The following is a 19557-nucleotide window of genomic DNA, read 5'->3' as shown; positions in this document are numbered from 1 at the left end:
CCCTGGACTTGAAGCCATGCTTAAAGAATTTATTAGTACACAAACTGCTTTTAACAAATCTGTTGAAGAAAAGCTTGGGAAAATTGATATACTTGCTTCTAAAGTCGATAGTCTTGCTGCTGATGTTGATCTTTTGAAATCGAAAGTTATGCCTAATGAGAATCATCATAATAAAATTGTTACTACAGCAAATGCCATCCAAGTTAGAATTAATGAAAATATAAGATTGATGGCTGAATTGCGTGCTAGGTGGGATAGAGAAGAAAATGAAAAACTAGCTAAAGAGAAGAATGTAGCTAAAGTTTGGACTATTACCACCACTAGTAATGCTAATGCTACACAAGTTGCTGCACCTCCTACTATTATTAATAAAAGAATTGGTGTTAGCAATGTTTCCACTTCTGATGCAAAGCGCGAGAAACTGCCTGAAAATCATAAAATCATTGAAATCGCCCTGTGATAAAACTGCTGAAATTTTTTCCAACATTGGGGATGATGATCCCATTGCTTTAGATTATAATGGTTTGAATTTTGATGATTGCCACATCTCTGAAGTTATAAAGTTCTTACAAAAACTTGCTAAAAGTCCTAATGCTAGTGCTATAAATTTGGCCTTCACGCAACATATTACAAATGCTCTCATAAAAGCTAGAGAAGAGAAACTAGAGCGCGAAGCCTCTATTCCTAGAAAGCTAGAGGATGGTTGGGAGCCCATCATTAAGATGAAGGTTAAAGATTTTGATTGTAATGCTTTATGTGATCTTGGTGCAAGTATTTCTGTTATGCCTAAGAAAATTTATAATATGCTTGACTTGCCACCGCTGAAAAATTGTTATTTGGATGTTAATCTTGCTGATCATTCTACAAAGAAACCTTTCAGGAAAGTTGATAATGTTTGCATTACCGTTAACAATAACCTTGTCCCCGTTGATTTTGTTGTCTTGGATATTGAATGCAATGCATCTTGTCCCATCATATTGGGAAGACCTTTTCTTCGAACCGTTGGTGCTATCATTGATATGAAGGAAGGTAATATTAAATATCAATTTCCTCTCAAGAAAGGTATGGAACACTTCCCTAGAAAGAGAATGAAGTTACCTTTTGATTCTATTATTAGAACAAATTATGATGTTGACACTTCGTCTCTTGATAATACTTGATACACACTTTCTGCGCCTAGCTGAAAGGCGTTAAAGAAAAGCGCTTATGGGAGACAACCCATGGTTTTTACTACAGTACTTTGTTTTTATTTTGTGTCTTGGAAGTTGTTTACTACTGTAGCAACCTCTCCTTATCTTAGTTTTGTGTTTTGTTGTGCCAAGTAAAGTCGTTGATAGAAAAGTGAATACTAGATTTGGATTACTGCGCAGAAACAGATTTCTTTGCTGTCCCGAATCTGGGCCTAATTCTCTGTAGGTAACTCAGAAAATTATGCCAATTTACGTGAGTGATCCTCAGATATGTACGCAACTTTCATTCAATTTGAGCATTTTCATTTGAGCAAGTCTGGTGCCTCGATAAAATTCGTCAATACGAACTGTTCTGTTTTGACAGATTCTGCCTTTTATTTCGCATTGCCTCTTTTGCTATGTTGGATGAATTTCTTTGATCCATTAATGTCCAGTAGCTTTATGCAATGTCCAGAAGTGTTAAGAATGATTGTGTCACCTCTGAACATGTTAATTTTTATTGTCCACTAACCCTCTAATGAGTTGTTCTAAGTTTGGTGTGGAGGAAGTTTTCAAGGATCAAGAGAGGAGTATGATGCAACATGATCAAGGAGAGTGAAAGCTCTAAGCTTGGGGATGCCCCGGTGGTTCACCCCTGCATATTCTAAGAAGACTCAAGCGTCTAAGCTTGGGGATGCCCAAGGCATCCCCTTCTTCATCGACAACATTATCAGGTTCCTCCCCTGAAACTATATTTTTATTCCATCACATCTTATGTGCTTTTCTTGGAGCGTCGGTTTGTTTTTGTTTTTGTTTTTGTTTGAATAAAATGGATCCTAGCATTCACTTTGTGGGAGAGAGACACGCTCCGCTGTAGCATATGGACAAGTATGTCCTTAGGCTTTACTCATAGTATTCATGGCGAAGTTTCTTCTTCGTTAAATTGTTATATGGTTGGAATTGGAAAATGATACATGTACTAATTTGCTAAAATGTCTTGGATAATGTGATACTTGGCAATTGTTGTGCTCATATTTAAGCTCTTGCATCATATACTTTGCACCCATTAATGAAGAAACACCTAGAGCTTGCTAATTTGGTCTCTCTAAAGTCTAGATAATTTCTAGTATTGAGTTTTGAACAACAAGGAAGACGGTGTAGAGTCTTATAATGTTTACAATATGTCTTTTATGTGAGTTTTGCTGCACCGGTTCATCCTTGTGTTTGTTTCAAATAAGTCTTGCTAGCCTAAACCTTGTATCGAGAGGGAATACTTCTCATGCATCCAAAATACTTGAGCCAACCACTATGTCATTTGTGTCCACCATACCTACCTACTACAAGGTATTTCTCCGCCATTCCAAAGTAAATTGCTTGAGTGCTACCTTTAAATTCCATCATTCGCCTTTGCAATATATAGCTCATGGGACAAATAGCTTAAAAACTATTGTGGTATTGAATATGTACTTATGCACTTTATCTCTTATTAAGTTGCTTGTTGTGCGATAACCATGTTTCTGGGGACGCCATCAACTATTCTTTGTTGAATATCATGTGAGTTGCTATGCATGTCCGTCTTGTCTGAAGTAAGAGAGATCTACCACCTTATGGTTAAGCATGCATATTGTTAGAGAAGAACATTGGGCCGCTAACTAAAGCCATGATTCATGGTGGAAGTTTCAGTTTTGGACAAATATCCTCAATCTCATATGAGAAAATTAATTGTTGTTACATGCTTACGCATAAAAGAGGAGTCTATTATCTGTTGTCTATGTTGTCCCGGTATGGATGTCTAAGTTGAGAATAATCAATAGCGAGAAATCCGATGAGAGCTTTCTCCTTAGACCTTTGTACAGGCGGCATAGAGGTACCCCTTTGTGACACTTGGTTAAAACATGTGTATTGCGATGATCCGGTAGTCCAAGCTAATTAGGACAAGGTGCGGGCACTATTAGTATACTATGCATGAGGCTTGCAACTTGTAAGATATAATTTACATGATACATATGCTTTATTACTACCGTTGACAAAATTGTTTCATGTTTTCAAAATAAAAGCTCTAGCACAAATATAGCAATCGATGCTTTTCCTCTATGGAGGACCATTCTTTTACTTTTATGTTGAGTCAGTTCACCTATTTCTCTCCACCTCAAGAAGCAAACACTTGTGTGAACTGTGCATTGATTCCTACATATTTGCATATTGCACTTATTATATTACTCTATGTTGACAGTTATCCATGAGATACACATGTTATAAGTTGAAAGCAACCGCTGAAACTTAATCTTCCTTTGTGTTGCTTCAATGCCTTTACTTTGAATTATTGCTTTATGAGTTAACTCTTATGCAAGACTTATTGATGCTTGTCTTGAAGTGCTATTCATGAAAAGTCTTTGCTATATGATTCACTTGTTTACTCATGTCATATACATTGTTTTGATCGCTGCATTCACTACATATGCTTTACAAATAGTATGATCAAGGTTATGATGGCATGTCACTCCAGAAATTATCTTTGTTATCGTTTTACCTGCTCGGGACGAGCAGAACTAAGCTTGGGAATGCTGATACGTCTCCGACGTATCGATAATTTCTTATGTTCCGTGCCACATTATTGATGTTATCTACATGTTTTATGCACACTTTATGTCATATTCGTGCATTTTCTGGAACTAACCTATTAACAAGATGCCGAAGTGCCGATTCTTTGTTTTCTGCTGTTTTGGGTTTCAGAAAGCCTAGTCACGAAATATTCTCTAATTGGACGAAATCAATGCCCAGGGTCCGGTTTTGCCACGAAGCTTCCGGTAGACCGTAGAGGAGTCGAAGTGGGGCCACGTGGTGGCCACACCCTAGGGCGGCGCGGCCCAAGCCCCCGGCCGCCGGCACGTAGTGTGGGCCCCTCGTGCCGCCTCTTGACCTGCCCTTCCGCCTACTTAAAGCCTCCGTCGCGAAACCCCCGATGCCGAGAGCCACGATACGGAAAACCTTACTGAGACGCCGCCGCCGCCAATCCCATCTCGGGGGATTCAGGAGATCGCCTCCGGCACCCTGCCGGAGAGGGGATTCATCTCCCGGAGGACTCTACGCCGCCATGGTCACCTCCGGAGTGATGTGTGAGTAGTCTACCCCTGGACTATGGGTCCATAGCAGTATCTAGATGGTTGTCTTCTCTTCATTGTGCTTAATTGTCGGATCTTGTGAGCTGCCTAACATGATCAAGATCATCTATCTGTAATTCTATATGTTGCGTTTGTTGGGATCCGATGAATAGAGAATACTTGTTATGTTGATTATCAAAGTTATGTCTATGTGTTGTTTATGATCTTGCATGCTCTCCGTTACTAGTAGATGCTCTGGCCAAGTAGATGCTTGTAACTCCAAGAGGGAGTATTTATGCTCGATAGTGGGTTCATGTCTCCGTGAATCTGGGGAAGTGACAGAAATCTCTAAGATTATGGATGTGCTGTTGCCACTAGGGATAAAACATTGGTGCTATGTTCAAGGATGTAGTCACTGATTACATTACGCGCAATACTTAATGCAATTGTCTGTTGTTAGCAACTTAATACTGGAGGGGGTTCGGATGATAACCTGAAGGTGGACTTTTTAGGCATAGATGCATGCTGGATAGCGGTCTATGTACTTTGTCGTAATGCCCAATTAAATCTCACAATACTCATCATAATATGTATGTGCATGGTCATGCCCTCTTTATTTGTCAATTGCCCAACTGTAATTTGTTCACCCAACATGCTGTTTATCTTATGGGAGAGACACCTCTAGTGAACTGTGGACCCCGGTCCAATTCTCTATACTGAAATACAATCTCTTGCCAATCTTTGTTCTACTATTTTCTGCAAACAATCATCATCCACACTATACATCTAATCCTTTGTTACAGCAAGCCGGTGAGATTGACAACCTCACTGTTTCGTTGGGGCAAAGTACTTTGGTTGTGTTGTGCAGGTTCCACGTTGGCGCCAGAATCTCTGGTGTTGCGCCGCACTACATCCCGCCGCCATCAACCTTCAACGTGCTTCTTGACTCCTACTGGTTCGATTAAACCTTGGTTTCTTACTGAGGGAAACTTGCCGCTGTGCGCATCACACCTTCCTCTTGGGGTTCCCAACGGACGTGTCAACTACACGCATCACTCCTCCCGTGTGATCCCTCTTCCTCCGACTCCCGACCTTGCGGAAAAGAAAAATGAAATGAAAGAGTTTCACTGGACGGGCAAACACATGTGCTGCCTAGTAATAATAATAATAATAACGTAAAAAAATTGACTTACGAATCTATTATTAAATAAGCTAAACTAGGGTTTTGCCCAGTACTACGGATCAATTTCTGAAAATCCAACTACGGGGTTCGATTTTGGCCTGCTAATATAAAATTATATAATCTGAACTAGTATTCCTCTAACAAATCATTTTGGTATGCATCGTTTGGTACTTTTCATAGCTATAGTGCTTACTCCCTCCGTTAGCAAATAGTCTTCGTATGTCATATAGTAAGCATTCAAGTTGATAAACAAGGTTTAGACATATTCAACCAGAAAAATCATGTATCTACCCCCTATCCCTAAACTCTGACTTATGAAGTCAAGCATGAATAAATGTGGTTTTTGGTTTCAAACATGGAAATTTCAAAAACCCTCCCAAGAGCTACATTTTGGAGTGGCTAAGAAGGATAAATGCTTAATTTTTCATATTTATGTTTTAAACTTGTTTAAATCATGGTCAAACCTAGGATTTGACCAAGATTCAAATGGGCATAAAAATTCAAAATAAATCAAAATAAATGAAAAACCAAGGCATGTAGTCTTCTTATGTCATATAGTAAGCATTCAATTAAGTTGATAAACAAGGTCTAGACATATTCAAGCCAGAAAAATCATGTATCTAGCTACCCCTAACCCTAAACTCTGTCTTATGAAGTCAAGCATGCATGAAGAGAAGTGGTTTTTGGTTTCAAACATGGAAATTTCAAAAACCCTACCAAGATCTACATTTTGGAGTGACTAAGAAGGATATATGCTTAATTTTTCAAATTCATGTTTTAAACTTGTTTAAATCATGGTCAAACCTAGGATTTGACCAAGATTAAAATGGGCATAAAAATTCAGAAAAAACAAAAAATGGAAAATCAAGGCACATAGTCTTCTTATGTCACATAGTAAGCATTCAATTAAGTTGATAAACAAGGTCTAGATATATTCAAACCAGAGAAATCATGTATCTACCCCTAACCCTAAACTCTGTCTCATGAAGTCAAGCGCATGAAGATATGTGGTTTTTGGTTTCAAACATGGAAATTTCAAAAACCCTCCCAAAGAGCTTCATTTTGGAGTGACTAAGAAGGATATATGCTTAATTTTTCATATTCATGTTTTCAACTTGTTTAAATCAGGGTCAAACCTAGGATTTGACCACGATTCAAATGGGCATAAAATTTAAAAAAACAAATAAAATGAAAAACCAATGCATATAGTCTTCTTATGTCATATATATAGTAAGCATTCAATTAAGTTGATAAACAAGGTACGGTCTAGACATATTCAAACGAGAAAAATCATGTCTCATGAAGTCAAGCATGAAGATATGTGGTTTTTGGTTTCAAACATGGAAATTTCAAAAACCCTCCCAAGAGCTTCATTTTGGAGTGACTACGAAGGATATATGCTTAATTTTTCATATTCATGTTTTCAACTTGTTTAAATCATGGTCAAACCTAGGATTTGACCAAGATTCAAATGGGCATAAAATTAAAAAAAACAATAAAATGAAAAACCAATGCACATAGTCTTCTTATGTCATATATATAGTAAGCATTCAATTAAGTTGATAAACAAGGTCTAGACATATTCAAACTAGAAAAATCATGTATCAAGCTACCCATAACCCCAAACTCTGTCTTATGAAGTCAAGCATGAAGAGAAGTACGTGGTTTTTTGGTTTCAAACATGGAAATTTCAAAAACCCTCTCAAGAGCTTCATTTTGGAGTGACTACGAAGGATACATGCTTAATTTTCATATTCATGTTTTAAACTTGTTTAAATCATGGTCAAACGTAGGATTTGACCAAGGTTCAAATGGGCATAATTTAAAAAAAATGAAAAATCAAGGCACATAGTCTTCTTATGTCATATAGTAAGCATTCAATTAAGTTGATAAACAAGCTCTAGACATATTCAAACCAGAAAGATCATGTATCTACCCCCTATATATCCCTAAACCATGACTTATGAAGTCAAGCATGAAGAGAAGTGGTTTTCGGTTTCAATCATGGAAATTTCAAAAACCCTCCCAAGAGCTTCATTTTGGAGTGACTAATTAAGAAGCATACATGCTTACCTTTTCATATTCATGTTTTTAACTTGTTCAAATCTTGGTCAACAAACCTAGGATTTGACGAAGATTCAAATGGGTATAAAAAAATTAAAACCAAGGTCTGCTCATGTCATATAGTGAGCATTCAATTAAATTGATAAACAAGGTCTAGACATATTCAAACTAGCAGGAAAATCATGTATCTACCCCCTAACCCTAAACTTTGTCTTATGAAGTCAAGCATGCATGAAGAGAAGTGGTTTTTGGTTTTCAAGCATGGAAATTTCAAAAACCCTCCCAAGAGCTACATATTGGAGTGACTAAGAAGGATAGATGCTTAATTGTTCATATTCATGTTTTAAACTTGATTAAATCATGGTCAAACCTAGGATTTGACCAAGATTCAAATGGGCATAAAAATTCAAAAAAAAAAAACAATAAAATGAAAAACCAATGCACATAGTCATCTTATGTCATCTAGTAAGCATTCAATTAAGTTGATAAACAAAGTCTAGACATATTCAAACCAGAAAAATCATGTATCAACAAGCTACCCCTAACCCCAAACTCTGTCTTATGAAGACAAGCATGAAGTGAAGTACGTGGTTTTTTGGTTTCAAACATGAAAATTTGAAAAAACCTCTCAAGAGCTTCATTTTGGAGTGACTACAAAGGATACATGCTTAATTTTACATATTCATGTTTTAAACTTGTTTAAATCATGGTCAAACCTAGGATTTGACCAAGATTCAAATGGGCATAATTAAAAAAAAATGAAAAACCAAGGCACATAGTCTTCTTATGTCATATAGTAAGCATTCAATTAAGTTGATAAACAAGGTCTAAACATATTCAAACCAGAGAAATCATGTATCTACCCCTAACCCTAAACTCTGTCTCATGAAGTCAAGCGCATGAAGATATGTGGTTTTTGGTTTCAAACATGGAAATTTCAAAAACCCTCCCAAAGAGCTTCATTTTGGAGTGACTAAGAAGGATATATGCTTAATTTTTCATATTCATGTTTTCAACTTGTTTAAATCAGGGTCAAACCTAGGATTTGACCAAGATTCAAATGGGCATAAAATTTAAAAAAAAAAAAAAATGAAAAACAATGCATATAGTCTTCTTATGTCATATATATAGTAAGCATTCAATTAAGTTGATAAACAAGGTACGGTCTAGACATATTCAAACGAGAAAAATCATGTATCAAGCTACCCCTAACCCCAAACTCTGTCTTATGAAGTTTAGCATGAAGAGAAGTACGCGGTTTTTTGGTTTCAAACATGGAAATTTCAAAAACCCTCTCAAGAGCTTCATTTTGGAGTGACTACGAAGGATACATGCTTAATTTGTTTAAATCATGGTCAAACCTAGGATTTGACCAAGATTCAAATGGGCAAAATTTAAAAAAATGAAAAATCAAGGCACATAGTCTTTTTATGTCATGTATTAAGCATTCAATTAAGTTGATAAACAAGGTCTAGACATATTCAAACCAGAGAAATCATGTATCTACCCCCTAACCCTAAACTCAGTCTCATGAAGTCAAGCGCATGAAGATATGTGGTTTTTGGTTTCAAACATGGAAATTTCAAAAACCCTCCCAAGAGCTTCATTTCGAAGTGATTAATTAAGAAGCATACATGCATGCTTACTTTTTCATATTCATGTTTTAAACTTATTCAAATCTTGGTGAAACCTAGGATTTGACCAAGATTCAAATGGGTATAAAAATTCAAACAAAAACAAAAAAGGTCTTCTTATGTTATATAGTAGGCATTCAATTAAGTTGAAATAAGGTCTAGACATATTCAAACCAGAAAAATCATGTATCTACCCTCTAACCCTAAACTTTGTCTTATGAAGTCAAGCATGAAGAGAAGTGGTTTTTGGTTTCAAGCATGGAAATTTCAAAAACCTCCCCAAACTTCATTTTAGAGTGACTAAGAAGGATACAAGCTTCCCTTTTCATTTTCATGTTTTAAACTTGTTTAAATTATCTTGGTCAAATCTAGGATTTGACAAGATTCAAATGGGCAAACATATGATAAGTGATGCAAATATCATTTCTAAGTGCGGGCAAACCAGCCTTTAGCTTAACATATTACAAGGTTTCAGAAAATTGAGTGGGGGCGGCTGCCCCCCTTGGCTATAGTCTGGATCCGCCCATGCTATAGTTTGAGGCCATTTGGATGACGTCGAAAAAATTCTTTGATTAGAAATGGGGTTGTTCGAACCCCGTAGTTGAATTTTTTTGAACCTTGATCTGTAGTACTGGGCAAAACCCTAGTTTAACCTATTTAATTATAGATTCGTAGGTCGATTTTTCTACGTAAGTACCTTTTTATTATTACTCTACTATGCAGCACATATGTGTTTGCCCGTCGAGTGAAACTCGGAGGAAGAGGGATCACTCGGAAGGAGAGAAGGAGGAGGGAGAGCATTATGGTGTCTCCCCTTTTTCGGGTGATGATGTTGACTATTGTGCAGGGTTTGTCAATGAGCAGGAGGTGCGAGCGAGCGAGCGAGTCGAGCGAGGCCGAGAATGAGAGAGATTTGTTTTTTTTTGTGAGAGGGACAACCGAAGGATCCTGAAGGACCCAGAGACTTCCAATACGCATCCTGATGCGTCTTCTCTTGACAAAGAAAATGGCTGGGAGTTTGCGTACCTATTGCACGTGACTTGTGCTCACTGAAGTGTGGGACCTCACGCATGGGCACCACACGTAAGTGACAGACCTGTTGGTGTAAAAACTTGGTTGATTATTATAGTGCATTAGAACAAAGTTTCCTATGGATTCAAGGGTAGGAAATCCAAGTTAACTCATTTACATGACATTATTTTTTCCATGAAGCAAAGTTAACACATCTATCAATTGGTACATTTTGGAGTGACTAAGAAGGATCCATGCTTACCTTTTCGTTTTCACGTGTTAAACTTGTTTAAATCTTGGTCCAACCTAGGATTTGACAGAGATTCAAATGGGCGGAAAATTAAAAAAAAACAGAAAAATGAAAAACCAAAGCACATACGTAGTTTTCTTATGTCATATAGTAAGCATTCAAGTTGATAAAGAAGGTCTATACATACTCAAACCATACAAATCATGTATCTACCCCTAACCCTAAACTATGTCTTATGAAGTCAAGCATGAAGAGAAGTGGTTTTGGGTTTCAAACATGGAAATTTCAAAAACCTCCCAAAAACTTCATTTAGAGTGACTAAGAAGGATAAATGCTTCCCTTTTCATTTTCATGTTTTAAACTTGTTTAAATCTTGGTCAAACCTAGGATCTGGCCAAGATTCAAATGGGCATCAAAAATAAAAAAAAATCAGAAAAATGAAAAACCAAAGCACATAGTCTTCTTATGTCATATAGTAAGCAATAAAGTTGATAAACAAGGTCTAGACGTATTCAAACCAGACAAATCATGGATCTACCCCTAACCCTAAACTCTGTCTTATGAAGTCAAGCATGAAGAGAAGTTGTTTTGGGTTTCAAACATGGAAATTTCAAAAACCCTCCCAAAGAGCTTCATTTTGGAGTGACTAAGAAGGATCCATAGGAAAATATGTACTAATACAGTATAATGATCACCCGAGTTATTAGAGCAACAAGTCTGTCACTTACGTGTGGTTCCCATGCGTGAGGTCCCACACTTCAGTGAGCACAAGTCACGTAGTCTTCTTATGTCATATAGTAAGCATTCAATTAAGTTGATAAACAAGGTCTAGACATATTAAACCAGAAAAATCATGTATCTACCCCCTATATATCCCTAAACCCTGACTTATGAAGTCAAGCATGAAGAGAAGAAGTGGTTTTTGGTTTCAAACATGGAAATTTCAAAAACCCTCCCAAGAGCTTCATTTTGGAGTGACTAATTAAGACGCATACATGCTTACTTTTACATATTCATGTTTTAAACTTGTTCAAATCTTGGTCAACAAACCTAGGATTTGTCGAAGATTCAAATGGGTATAAAAAAAATTAAAACCAAGGTCTGCTCATGTCATATAGTAAGCATTCAATTAAATTGATAAACAAGGTCTAGACTTATTCAAACTAGCAGGAAAATCATGTATCTACCCCCTAACCCTAAACTATGTCTTAGGAAGTCAAGCATGCATGAAGAGAAGTGGTTTTTGGTTTTCAAGCATGGAAATTTCAAAAACCCTCCCAAGAGCTACATATTGGAGTGAGTAAGAAGGATAGATGCTTAATTTTTCATATTCATGTTTTAAACTTGATTAAATCATGGTCAAACCTAGGATTTGACCAAGATTCAAATGGGCATAAAAATTCAAAAAAAAGGAAAAAACCAATGCACATAGTCATCTTATGTCATCTAGTAAGCATTCAATTAAGTTGATAAACAATGTCTAGACATATTCAAACCAGAAAATTTATGTATCAAGCTACCCCTAACCCCAAACTCTATCTTATGAAGTCTAGCATGAAGAGAAGTACGTGGTTTTTTGGTTTCAAACATGGAAATTTCAAAAACCCTCTCAAGATCGAGCTTCATTTTGGAGTGACTACGAAGGATACATGCTTAATTTTTCATATTCATGTTTTAAACTTGTTAAATCATGGTCAAACCTAGGATTTGACCAAGATTCAAATGGGCAAAATTTAAAAAAATGAAAAATCAAGGCACATAGTCTTCTTATGTCATATAGTAAGCATTCAATTAAGTTGATAAACAAGGTCTAGACATATTCAAACCAGAGAAATCATGTATCTACCCCTAACCCTAAACTCTGTCTCATGAAGTCAAGCGCATGAAGATATGTGGTTTTTGGTTTCAAACATGGAAATTTCAAAAACCCTCCCAAGATCTACATTTTGGAGTGACTAAGATTGATAGATGCTTAATTTTTCATATTCATGTTTTAAACTTGTTTAAATCATGGTCAAACCTAGGATTTGACCAAGATTCAAATGTGCATAAAAATTCAAAATAAATCAAAATACAGGAAAAAACCAAGGCACATAGTCTTCTTATGTCATATAGTAAGCATTCAATTAAGTTGATAAACAAGCTCTAGACATATTCAAACCAGAAAGATCATGTATCTACCCCCTATATATCCCTAAACCATGACTTATGAAGTCAAGCATGAAGAGAAGTGGTTTTTGGTTTCAATCATGGAAATTTCAAAAACCCTCCCAAGAGCTTCATTTTGGAGTGACTAATTAAGACGCATACATGCTTACTTTTTCATATTCATGTTTTAAACTTGTTCAAATCTTGGTCAACAAACCTAGGATTTGTCGAAGATTCAAATGGGTATAAAAAAAATTAAAACCAAGGTCTGCTCATGTCATATAGTAAGCATTCAATTAAATTGATAAACAAGGTCTAGACTTATTCAAACTAGCAGGAAAATCATGTATCTACCCCCTAACCCTAAACTATGTCTTAGGAAGTCAAGCATGCATGAAGAGAAGTGGTTTTTGGTTTTCAAGCATGGAAATTTCAAAAACCCTCCCAAGAGCTACATATTGGAGTGAGTAAGAAGGATAGATGCTTAATTTTTCATATTCATGTTTTAAACTTGATTAAATCATGGTCAAACCTAGGATTTGACCAAGATTCAAATGGGCATAAAAATTCAAAATAAATCAAAATACAGGAAAAAACCAATGCACATAGTCTTTTTATGTCAAGCTACCAGAAAATCATGTATCTACCCCCTAACCCTAAACTCTGTATCAAGCTACCCCTAACCCGAAACTCTGTCTTATGAAGACAAGCATGAAGTGAAGTACGTGGTTTTTTGGTTTCAAACATGGAAATTTCAAAAACCCTCTCAAGATCGAGCTTCATTTTGGAGTGACTACGAAGGATAGATGCTTAATTTTTCATATTCATGTTTTAAACTTGTTTAAATCATGGTCAAACCTAGGATTTGACCAAGATTCAAATGGGCATAATTAAAAAAATGAAAAACCAAGGCACATAGTCTTCTTATGTCATATAGTAAGCATTCAATTAAGTTGATAAACAAGGTCTAAACATATTCAAACCAGAGAAATCATGTATCTACCCCTAACCCTAAACTCTGTCTCATGAAGTCAAGCGCATGAAGATATGTGGTTTTTGGTTTCAAACATGGAAATTTCAAAAACCCTCCCAAAGAGCTTCATTTTGGAGTGACTAAGAAGGATATATGCTTAATTTTTCATATTCATGTTTTCAACTTGTTTAAATCAGGGTCAAACCTAGGATTTGACCACGATTCAAATGGGAACAAATAAAATGAAAAACCAATGCATATAGTCTTCTTATGTCATATATATAGTAAGCATTCAATTAAGTTGATAAACAAGGTACAGTCTAGACATATTCAAACGAGAAAATTCATGTATCAAGCTACCCCTAACCCCAAACTCTGTCTTATGAAGTTTAGCATGAAGAGAAGTACGCGGTTTTTTGGTTTCAAACATGGAAATTTCAAAAACCCTCTCAAGAGCTTCATTTGGGAGTGACTACGAAGGATACATGCTTAATTTGTTTAAATCATGGTCAAACCTAGGATTTGACCAAGATTCAAATGGGCAAAATTAAAAAAAATGAAAAATCAAGGCACATAGTCTTTTTATGTCATATAGTAAGCATTCAATTAAGTTGATAAACAAGGTCTAGACATATTCAAACCAGAGAAATCATGTATCTACCCCCTAACCCTAAACTCAGTCTCATGAAGTCAAGCGCATGAAGATATGTGGTTTTTGGTTTCAAACATGGAAATTTCAAAAACCCTCCCAAGAGCTTCATTTCGAAGTGATTAATTAAGAAGCATACATGCATGCTTACTTTTTCATATTCATGTTTTAAACTTATTCAAATCTTGGTGAAACCTAGGATTTGACCAAGATTCAAATGGGTATAAAAATTCAAAAAAAACAAAAAAGGTCTTCTTATGTTATATAGTAGGCATTCAATTAAGTTGATAAATAAGGTCTAGACATATTCAAACCAGAAAAATCATGTATCTACCCCCTAACCCTAAACTTTGTCTTATGAAGTCAGGCATGAAGAGAAGTGGTTTTTGGTTTCAAGCATGGAAATTTCAAAAACCTCCCCAAACTTCATTTTAGAGTGACTAAGAAGGATACAAGCTTCCCTTTTCATTTTCATGTTTTAAACTTGTTTAAATTATCTTTGTCAAATCTAGGATTTGACAAGATTCAAATGGGCAAACATATGATAAGTGATGCAAATATCATTTCTAAGTGCGGGCAAACCAGCCTTTAGCTTAACATATTACAAGGTTTCAGAAAATTGAGTGGGGGCGGCTGCCCCCCTTGGCTATAGTCTGAATCCGCCCATGCTATAGTTTGAGGCCATTTGGATGACGTCGAAAAAATTCTTTGATTAGAAATGGGGTTGTTCGAACCCCGTAGTTGAATTTTTTTGAACCTTGATCTGTAGTACTGGGCAAAACCCTAGTTTAACCTATTTAATTATAGATTCGTAGGTCGATTTTTCTACGTAAGTACCTTTTTATTATTACTCTACTATGCAGCACATATGTGTTTGCCCGTCGAGTGAAACTCGGAGGAAGTGGGATCACTCGGAAGGAGAGAAGGAGGGAGAGCATTATGGTGTCTCCCCTTTTTCGGGTGATGATGTTGACTGTTGTGCAGGGTTTGTCAGTGAGCAGGAGGTGCGAGCGAGCGAGCGAGTCGAGCGAGGCCGAGAATGAGAGAGATTTGTTTTTTTTTGTGAGAGGGACAACCGAAGGATCCTGAAGGACCCAGAGACTTCCAATACGCATCCTGATGCGTCTTCTCTTGACAAAGAAAATGGCTGGGAGTTTGCGTACCTATTGCACGTGACTTGTGCTCACTGAAGTGTGGGACCTCACGCATGGGCACCACACGTAAGTGACAGACCTGTTGGTGTAAAACCTCGGTTGATTATTATAGTGCATTAGAACAAAGTTTCCTATGGATTCAAGGGTAGGAAATCCAAGTTAACTCATTTACATGACATTATTTTTTCCATGAAGCAAAGTTAACACATCTATCAATTGGTACATTTTGGAGTGACTAAGAAGGATCCATGCTTACCTTTTCATTTTCACGTGTTAAACTTGTTTAAATCTTGGTCCAACCTAGGATTTGACAGAGATTCAAATGGGCGGAAAATAAAAAAAAAACAGAAAAATGAAAAACCAAAGCACATACGTAGTTTTCTTATGTCATATAGTAAGCATTCAAGTTGATAAAGAAGGTCTATACATACTCAAACCATACAAATCATGTATCTACCCCTAACCCTAAACTATGTCTTATGAAGTCAAGCATGAAGAGAAGTGGTTTTGGGTTTCAAACATGGAAATTTCAAAAACCTCCCAAAAACTTCATTTAGAGTGACTAAGAAGGATAAATGCTTCCCTTTTCATTTTCATGTTTTAAACTTGTTTAAATCTTGGTCAAACCTAGGATCTGGCCAAGATTCAAATGGGCATCAAAAATAAAAAAAATCAGAAAAATGAAAAACCAGAGCACATAGTCTTCTTATGTCATATAGTAAGCATTAAAATTGATAAACAAGGTCTAGACGTATTCAAACCAGACAAATCATGTATCTACCCCTAACCCTAAACTCGGTCTTATGAAGTCAAGCATGAAGAGAAGTTGTTTTGGGTTTCAAACATGGAAATTTCAAAAACCCTCCCAAGAGCTACATTTTGGAGTGACTAAGAAGGATAAATGCTTAATTCTTCATATTCATGACTCAAACTTGTTCAAATCTTGGTCAAACATAGGATTTGACCAAGATTCAAATGGGCATACAAATTAAAAAAATTGAAAAAAAATGAAAAACCAAGGTCTTCTTATGTCATATAGTAAGCATTCAATTAAGATGATAAACAAGGTCTAGACATATTCAAACAAGAAAAATCATGTATCTACCCCCTAACCCTAAACTCTGTTTCATGAAGTCAAGCATGAAGATATGTGGTTTTTGGTTTCGAACATGGAAATTCAAAAACCCTCCCAAGAGCTTTATTATTTTGAAGTGACTAAGAAGCATACATGCTTACTTTTTCATATTCATATTTTTAACTTATTCAAATCTTGGTCAAAACTAGGATTTGACCAAGATTCAAATGGGTATAAAAATTCAAAAAAAGGTCTTCTTATGTTATATAGTAAGCATTCAATTAAGTTGATAAACAAGGTCTAGACATATTCAAACCAGGAAAATCATGTATCTACCCCCTAACCCTAAACTTTGTCTTATGAAGTCAAGCATGCATGAAGAGAAGTGGTTTTTGGTTTCAAGCATGGAAATTTCAAAAACCCTCCCAAGAGCTACATTTTGGAGTGACTAAGAAGGATATATGCTTAATTTTTCATATTCAGGTTTTAAACTTGTTTAAATCATGGTAAAACCTAGGATTTGACCAAGATTCAAATGGGCATAAAAATTCATAAAAAACAATAAAATGAAAAACCAATGCACATAGTCATCTTATGTCATCTAGTAAGCATTCAATTAAGTTGATAAACAAGGTCTAGACATATTCAAACCAGAAAAATCATGTATCAACAAGCTACCCCTAACCCCAAACTCTGTCTTATGAAGACAAGCACGACCTTTGTTAGAATAACCTTTAACGTGTTCTCTCACCTTTAGATTCAAATGGGCATAAACATTCAGAAAAAATCAAAAAAATGAAAAACCAAATTAAAGAACATAGTCTTCTTATGTTATATATTAAGAATTGAAGTTGATAAACAAGGTCTAGACATATTCAAACTAGAAAAGCTCCCAAAAGCTTCATTTTAGAGTGACCAAGAAGGATACAGGCTTACCTTTTCATTTTCATGTTTTAAACTTGTTTAAATCCTGGGCAAAACTAGGATTTGACCAAGATTCAAATGGGTATAAAAAAATAAAAACCGCACATAGCCTTTTTATATCATATTATAATGCATGAGCATTCAAGTTGATAAACATGGTCTAGACATATTCAATCTAGAAAAATCATGTATCTACCCCCTAACCCTAAACTTTGTCTTATGAAGTCAAGCATGCATGAAGAGAAGTGGTTTTTGGTTTCAAGCATGGAAATTTCAAAAACCCTCCCAAGAGCTACATTTTGGACTGACTAAGAAGGATAGATGCTTAATTTTTCATATTCATGTTTTAAACTTGTTTAAATCATGGTCAAACGTAGGATTTGACCAAGATTCAAATGGGCATAGTTTAAAAAAAATGAAAAATCAAGGCACATAGTCTTCTTATGTCATATAGTAAGCATTCAATTAAGTTGATAAACAAGCTCCCAAAAGCTTCATTTTAGAGTGACTAAAAAAGATCCATGCATGCTTGCCTTTTCATTTTCATGTTTTAAAATTGTTTAAATCTTGGTCAAACCTGGCTAGTATTTGACCAAGATTCAAATGGGCATAAAATTCAAAAAAAAGAAAAATGAAAAACCAAAGCACATAGCTAGCCTTCTTATGTCATATATAGTAAGCATTCAAGTTGATCAACAAGGTCTAGACATATTCAAAACAGAAAAAAGCATGTATCTACCCCTAACCCTTAACTCTGTCTTATGAAGTCAAGCATGAAGAGAAGTGGTTTTGGGTTTCAAACATTGAGATTTCAAGAACCCCCCAAAAGCTTCATTTTAGAATGACTAAGAAGGATCCAAGCTTGCCTTTTCATTTCATGTGTTTAAACTAGCTTAAATCTTGGTCAAAACCTAGGACTTGACCAAGATTCAAATGGGCATAAACAACATTCAGAAAAAAATAAAAAATAAAAAGCCAACGCACATATAGTCTTCTTATGTCATTAGTAAGCATTCAAGTTGATAAACAAGCATGTCTAGACATATTCAAACCCGACAAATCATGTATCTACCCCCTAAAACACCCTAAACTAGCTTTGTCTTATATATGAAGTCAAGCATGAAGAGAGAAATGGTTTTGGGTTTCAAACATGGAAATTTCAAGAACCCCCCAAAGCTTCATTTTAGAGTGACTAAGAAGGATCTAGGCTTACCTTTTCATTTTCATGTTCAAACTTGTTTAAATCTTGGTCAAACATAGGATTTGACCAAGACTCAAATGGGCATAAAAATTCAAAAAAAATCAAAAAAAATCAAAAACCAAAGCACATAGCCTTCTTATGTCATACTAGTATATAGTAAGCAACATTCAACTTGATGAACATGGCCAGTCTAGACATATAGTAAGTAATATGTATCTAAAAATGATTTTTGGGGATTTATAGGACGAAGTTATAACACACCTACATTTCAAATTGGAATTACTTTCAACAAATCAGCATAAAGTCATTTAAATGTGTGAAACTAGCTAGAAAGCACTAAAAACGTAAAGATTTGGGAATTTTCACTAATATGTGGCTAATTTATCTTAAAAATGTAGAGGCGCCATTTTGAGTCGTATCTTATGTACCCCATTCACAAAATAAACCTATTTTGTCATCTAGAAAATGAAAAATGAGTTTTTCTATACCGAAAAGTTGAAAAGTCTAGTCAACAACATTGTTGGGAATGGCAAGATGCATCACCATGCCCAATTTGGGCACATTATAACAAACTATGCCACAAATATGGCCATAACTATGCCATTTGTTGGCTTGAAACCCATAAATCTTCATACACGATAGTCCGTTTTGTGAAGACATTTTGTTTTTTACTACCCTATCACAGGTTTCTTATTTTCCCTGTCAACTAGTACACCTATAAGCACTCAATGCGGAAGGGTTTCATTTTTGAGGTTTTCTTCATTTTCATTTTATTTATTTCAAAACCAGGTAAAAATAGTCGACATGATTATCCATGCAAAGGGGTCGAATATTTGTAGGCAGCACATGTGTTTGCCCGTCCAGTGAAACTCGGAGGAAGAGGGATCACACGGAAGGAGACAAAGGGAGAGAAGTGAGTGGGGCCCTCTTATTTATGGTGTCTGACCTTTTTCAGGGTTTATCAGTGTGCAGGAGGTGCGAGCGAGCGAGCCCGATAATGAGAGAGATGTTTTTTTCCTTT

The sequence above is a fragment of the Lolium perenne genome, chromosome 3, assembly GCF_019359855.2.
Source record: "Lolium perenne isolate Kyuss_39 chromosome 3, Kyuss_2.0, whole genome shotgun sequence".
Taxonomy (NCBI): Eukaryota; Viridiplantae; Streptophyta; class Magnoliopsida; order Poales; family Poaceae; genus Lolium; species Lolium perenne.
The sequence above is the reverse complement of the archived record's forward strand: the minus strand, read 5'-3'. Positions refer to the sequence as shown.